Here is a 6,271-nt window from a genome sequence, read left to right as displayed (position 1 = left end):
TGGAGTGGGTTGCCATTTCCTTCTCCAAGTGGTTTTCCCTACTTTCTTCAATTTAAGTCTGAATTTGGCAATAAGTTCATGATCTGAGCCACAGTACAGCTCTGCATCTTGTTTTGCTGATTGTATAGAGCTTCTCCATCTTTGGCTGCAAAGAACATAATCAATCTGATTTCTGTATTGACCATCTGTGATGTCCATGTGTAGAGTCTTCTCTTGTGTTGTTGGAAGAGGGTGTTTGCTATGACCAATGCATTCTTTTTGCAAAACTCTGTTTGCCTTTGCCCTGCTTCATTTTGTACTCCAAGGCCAAACTTGCCTGTTCCTCCAGGTAGCTCTTGACGTCCTACTTTTGCATTCCAGTCCGCTATAATGAAAAGGACATCTTTTTTGGATGTTAGTTCTAGAAGGTCTTATAGATCTTCACAGAACCATTCAACTTCAGCTTCTTCAGCATTACTGGGAACTTGTTAGAAATGCAAATTCTTGGGCCCCATCCCAGACCTGCTGACTCAGAAACTCTTTGCACAATGTCAGAGCTCTGCGTCTTCACATACCCTGCAGTTAGTTCTAATATTAACATGTGCTGAAGTCTGAGAAACACTGATGTATGTTAACTGCATCATCCCTGTGCTTGCTTTTCTGGAAGCCTACATTACTCCTGAAAATAGAACAATCCAACTGGCCACTGAGCTCTGGCCTCTGCTCTTGCCCCACCTTTTGCTCTCATTCTCGTTGGTCATTGCAGATGTGAAGCTCAGGAGGTCAGGTTCTGAAATCAGTATGCCTGAGAGGGAGATCCATGCCAGTTTCATGTGTGTGTGTGTATGCCCATTTGTGTGCATGCAGATATTTGACCTCTAGTCAAGCTGTGTGACCTTGACCTGTTAGCAGGTGTTTCCTTACCTGCAAGTGGAGGTGATGATACACCAGTCACAGGTGTAAGCACTTTCCACATATTACCTCACTTTATCCTCAGCACAGCCCTATGGAATCAGTACCATTATTATCCCCTTTTTAGAGACAAAGAAGCCAGGCACAAAAAGGTTAAGAAACTTGCTCAGGGCACACAGTTCTTAAGTGTTAGAACTGGGATTCTAGCACAGGCCCTCTGGCCATGTTCTGGCTCTTAGGCAGTCTGCCTCCCAAGGCTCCTCCTGTGAATAATACACCCGACCTCTAGCTCATTCTGTGGTGCTCTGTTGTGCTGACATGCCTCACCTTAAACGTAACCTCTCTGCTACTCACAATGAGCACGTGCCTTAGTCACATCACCTCTCCTGGTCCTAGTTTCCAAATGTTTAAAATGAGAGGATGGACTAGGTGAGGGATGTAAGCAGAAGCTCTGAAGGTACAAAGGATAAGCTGTGTTTGGCCAGCTGCTCTAAGGTGACTTAAACCGAACATCTGTCTGTAAGTGGGGTATGCGCCCACGCTTCACTCCCTTCAGTAGTACCACCGCCTTCAGTAGTCTTATACCCAGCCCACTTATTTTAATGAGCTATCTGGGATCCAGAGGCATCTGAGTTTGAGCTCACTAATCAGATAACGCCTAAATCGGAGTTCCTGTGAGTTTACAATTTTTTCACCTTCACCTTTCTTCTACCTCAATCCAATGTAAAGAGTATACCTATGGTTTCTTGTGCAAAGGCTCTGAGCCTTGGTCCTGCCTTTCACTGTGATGGAAGTCCTCTACTTGGCATAGAGGTTGTCAGAGGTAAGCTGGTGTTCCTTCTTTTCTCCATGTGCCCTGAAAATGATGATTCACATTTGCTTCTGGGAGACAGATGAAGCTTTAGAATGTAAGGTTAATCCAATTTCAGAATCCATTGCACATGGAAGGATGATTTCTGTGATTCACATTTAATATGGGAGGTTTCCTCTTTTCAAACTTAGAACTTAATCAATTGGAAGAACGAAGGCCTTTCAGTTGATTTATTCTGCTTTATGAGCTTGTGTGTCCCTATGTTGAATGCCTTCATTTCCTGCAGCAGAACACATCCTGTACTGATAGAGTGGCTTTGAGGCTTTTTACTGGGCTTTGCAAACATCCTTCATAAGGCTTCTGGCAAGTGGGTGCCAGGTGTTGCTGACTAACAACTAGCATACTGCCTGACACATGTAACAGGCAAATACTGCTGAATATGGAAAAATGAATGAGCAAATACTTTCTAGCAACTGGAGCCTACACTAGTTAAATAACCCATTGAACCTCACTCAGTTTATAGGAATATATTTTATTTTTAGAATACTGCATAGCTTACAGTTCTCACACATGTTCTCTGGAAATTAGTTTCCATATTTTAAAGTTGAAGAAATGAAGCTTCAAGAAGTTAACTTCAAAGTCGCACTGTGACGTTCCTATGACCTCAGGTTATCAACACCAAAATAAAAGCCCTTATAAAGAAAGTTGTTGGAAAAAGTTTGAAGTTGTGTAAGCTAAAACTTTAGATATAAAAGAAACACAGCAGAAAAAAAAATCACTTATCAACACAAAAACAGGAAACAATATTATTTTGTATAGTAATTCATAGTTTCTAGGGTATTTTCTCACATATAATTTGATTTGACCCTCCCCACAATAATTCAGCTCCACCAAAGTAAAATCTCTTCTTGCTTCGGTTCAGCTGATTATTAACAACAGTAACAAGACTGCTTCCTGTTACTCTTCTCCAAGGCAGGTAAGGCTGGCACCTAAGTACTGAATATCCTGTGTACTCCTGCCACCTACTGGTGCTTTTCTGGTAGCATGGATTTCAGCTGATTTTATATTAATGTTTTTTATTCAGTGGGCCCACTGGACTATTTTACACCTTATTACTCAAGTCCTTAAATATACCCCACCCCACCCCCCATCTTTGAAACTCATTTTCTAAGGAGCCTACTCTGAAACAGGACCTAAGACTTTCTTAGGAAAGGGATGGAAATACTTGTGACTCCTTTTGGCATACTGACAGCTCTCAGAAATGCCTCTGAGCCCTTTACAGTTGGCTTGGAAGCTGGGGAAGGGAGGGGGTTTCGTTAGGGACAGAGAACACTCATGGATTTTCACGCTTTCCTAGTGTTGCCTCCACTTGCCTGGCATTTTCTGGGATGGCTATTAGCTGAGAAGGTGGTGTGTGCCAGTTGACAGCTTACTCCATGGCGCCTCAACAGTTAGTGGAAGAGGAATGAAATTCTGGGGACAGCTGAAGCCAACTTCCTGACTCACGGGCACACCAGTGGGGTTTCTCAAACTGCACCAATCCCTAGAAACCTCTGGTCAATACCTTTTTCAAAGCCGGGTTTTGCTCTGGATACAAGTTTTTAAAATTAGACAAAATTTGTCTTTGCATTTTGCTAGAAATCTGGGGATGAAAGACAACTTGTTCATCTTTAGGGCATATTGCCAGAGTAGGATTGAAACAAGATGATTTGGTATATAAACGATTTCTCACAATCTTATTAATAGCAGTAGGGAGAGGCTGAGGCAAACACTGGAGAAAGAAAGTTGGATTTGAAAAGTAACTAGTGGAATTTTAGTGAATATTCTTGTAGTACTCTTTTCAAAAGCAATGTTGTCTGACTGGGGTTGGGGGTGGAAGTGGTAGATGAAGGTTTTAAAATTTTTATCATTGAGGTTATACTTAATGAACTTTTTACCTTTTATTCCTTCTGTTCCACGGTAGGAGAAAAATAGCTTTGATGATTTTTGAAAGTGTCTATTGTAGCAGATTATAAAAGATTTCTTATGGTGAAAGATCAAGACAGTAACATTTGATAGATAGATTTCATGCCCTAATTTGCTTAAAGGTTTAGCAGTACATATCAAGACCAGGAAGGAGTTATAAAGCTTTGAAAGCATTCCAGTCATTCATTAATTTAGGGTAAAGGTTGGGAAGTGTTCAGGATTATTGAAAACAAACAAATAGCAGTTATTCCAAACATTTGCATGATACTTTACAGGTTTTAGGCCATATATTTCACTATTTTCTAACCAGAATCACTTAAGATAGGGCTTGTTTTCATAATCCATACTTGAGAAAACTAAGGTTCAGAGGTTAAGTCACATACTTCCCAACGTCACACAGCTGATAAATCACAGCAGTGATGGCCGGTCCTTAAAGTCCAGTGATCTTTCTAGAAACTCTTTCCCAAAGACTTTTCCTCTTCTTATACATCAGTTTATCTGACTATTGTACTTAACCGTTTTAAAAAGCCACTATTTTCAAAAAGCAGGTTGAAACTGTAATAATCTGTTTTTTCTTTGTCATACTTCTAAGTCTGTGGGCCCCCTGTGATAAACACCTACTTTTACCAGGTGGTAACACAACTATACACTATTTTGTTTGGATAACCCTTTGAGATTAGTGATTCTCATGTAATAGGAGATAGGTTATCTTTGTGGTTTGGTAAAATATCTGATTTTTTGGCTCCAGCTCAGAGACCAATCCAGTTTCATGGGAAGGAATGAAGACATAATTCACTGTTAACAAGCCCCCAAGAGGTCAAAATGCAGATGATTTTAAAAAACAAATGCGTAAAGCAATGCCCAGGATTACAGAACCTTTAATAGTGCTTTGAAATGTATGTATTTTTCCCCTTAATATGGAAGTTTCAATTTGGGAAATACCAATATTTTAAAATATAGAAGCCATACAATTCGTATCCAATTTACAGTAAGTATCCATGCTAACTTCTCCTCTTAGTTCTGCTTCTAACAGATACCTTCATATCATTGTAATGTGCTACCCTAACAGGAGTCTTTCAGTTTAATCTTGCTCTATTCTCAATTCACACCTTTCCAAGATTAGAAGAGTTTTGGTTTTATATGGCTCCTGGAAAGCCAGTGTTAAAAACAGACATGCAATTAATTACTAGATCTGTTTCAACTGTGAGGTATTTTTAACTGTTCTAAAAATGAACCCCATAATGTCTCTGAATATTTTACAATTGGTAGCTTTTATATCCTGCCTGATCAAAAATTACCTGTGAATTGATACAGGCCTAGGCCAGGCCCCAGACTCTGCATTTAAACACCCCATATGACCTTTATGAATATGTAATTTAGAAAAGTTAACGGTATAGCTATTTTTTCCTCCAGTATCAAAATAGCCACTCACAATTGTAACTTAAATTATTACATAATTACTAAAAATTTTAAACCTGGAATACTCACTTTAGGATGTATTCACACTTCAGTAAGCCACTCATTATATAGTATACTCACCTGTATCTGGTTAACCTTTCCCTTCCCACAGCAAAATCATTCCCAATAGCGGTTTCCCATCTCAAGGCAACAGTGTGCTTACTTTTCTGTACACAATCCAATCTGACTGGATCCTCCACGTTGCTCTTTGTTTTTGCTTTTTTTTTTTTCCCCACCAAAGGAAGTTTTTAAAAGGAAGGGCAGAGAGAATCGGGCTAGGGTACCTGGTACAGTCACCTAAAGTTAACCTGGTGCTATGACACTTTTGTTTGTTCATATACACTAAAACTATAGTTGTTAGTGTCTGAGGCAAAAATAATCTCAGAGAAGTTAATGTTGGTAAATTCAATATTTCCAGTTGTAGATTAGGTAGAATTAACTAAACCATAATGTCACCTTATCACTGCCTACTGAAAAAAGCAATAGCTACTCAAAGGTATGATGTACGTGTTCATAGATTAAAATTAAGATGATCACTAGAAAAAAAGATCAGTGGAAAATAAGTAGCAGTTTTGCACCAATGCAAGACAAAATATCCTTTATTGTGACAGCAAATGCACATAGTGCTATAGGTAAGGCATGCTACTAGCAGTCTGCATATAATCAAAGGCCAGTATGGAAATGAATGGGAATCAATGCTGTTTCTTAATGCTTGAAGATGTAGTCCATGGTGAAGGAAAGAGAAGAATTTGTGTCCACATATCTCAAATGCACTATTATACACCTACCAAATCAAGAGACATATGCCTCTAACCAAGAGCCCAAAGGCAAATGAGAGAAAATCCTAACTGTACTCAGAAGTCACTTCTAGTATCAAATGACAGGATGATTTTGCCAATTAATTTAGGACAAATTGCATCTTCAGACAGAGAGTATATTTTTAATCATAACATTCACCACTATAGAACCTAGAAATTGAGCAAACAGCCATTCATTCATTCATTGAAGTATTTAGTCAATTTTAATGCCATTTAACAAATACTAAAATACCTAGAAATGGTTTGGATAAAGAAACATTTACACTTTAATACTTCTTAATGCTGTAAATTTTGGGCTCAAATAACCCCCTGAGTCAAATTTGATCCC

Source organism: Bos mutus, chromosome 11 (genome assembly GCF_027580195.1).
Source record: "Bos mutus isolate GX-2022 chromosome 11, NWIPB_WYAK_1.1, whole genome shotgun sequence".
NCBI classification, from domain to species: domain Eukaryota; kingdom Metazoa; phylum Chordata; class Mammalia; order Artiodactyla; family Bovidae; genus Bos; species Bos mutus.
Note: the sequence above shows the minus strand (reverse complement) of the source record.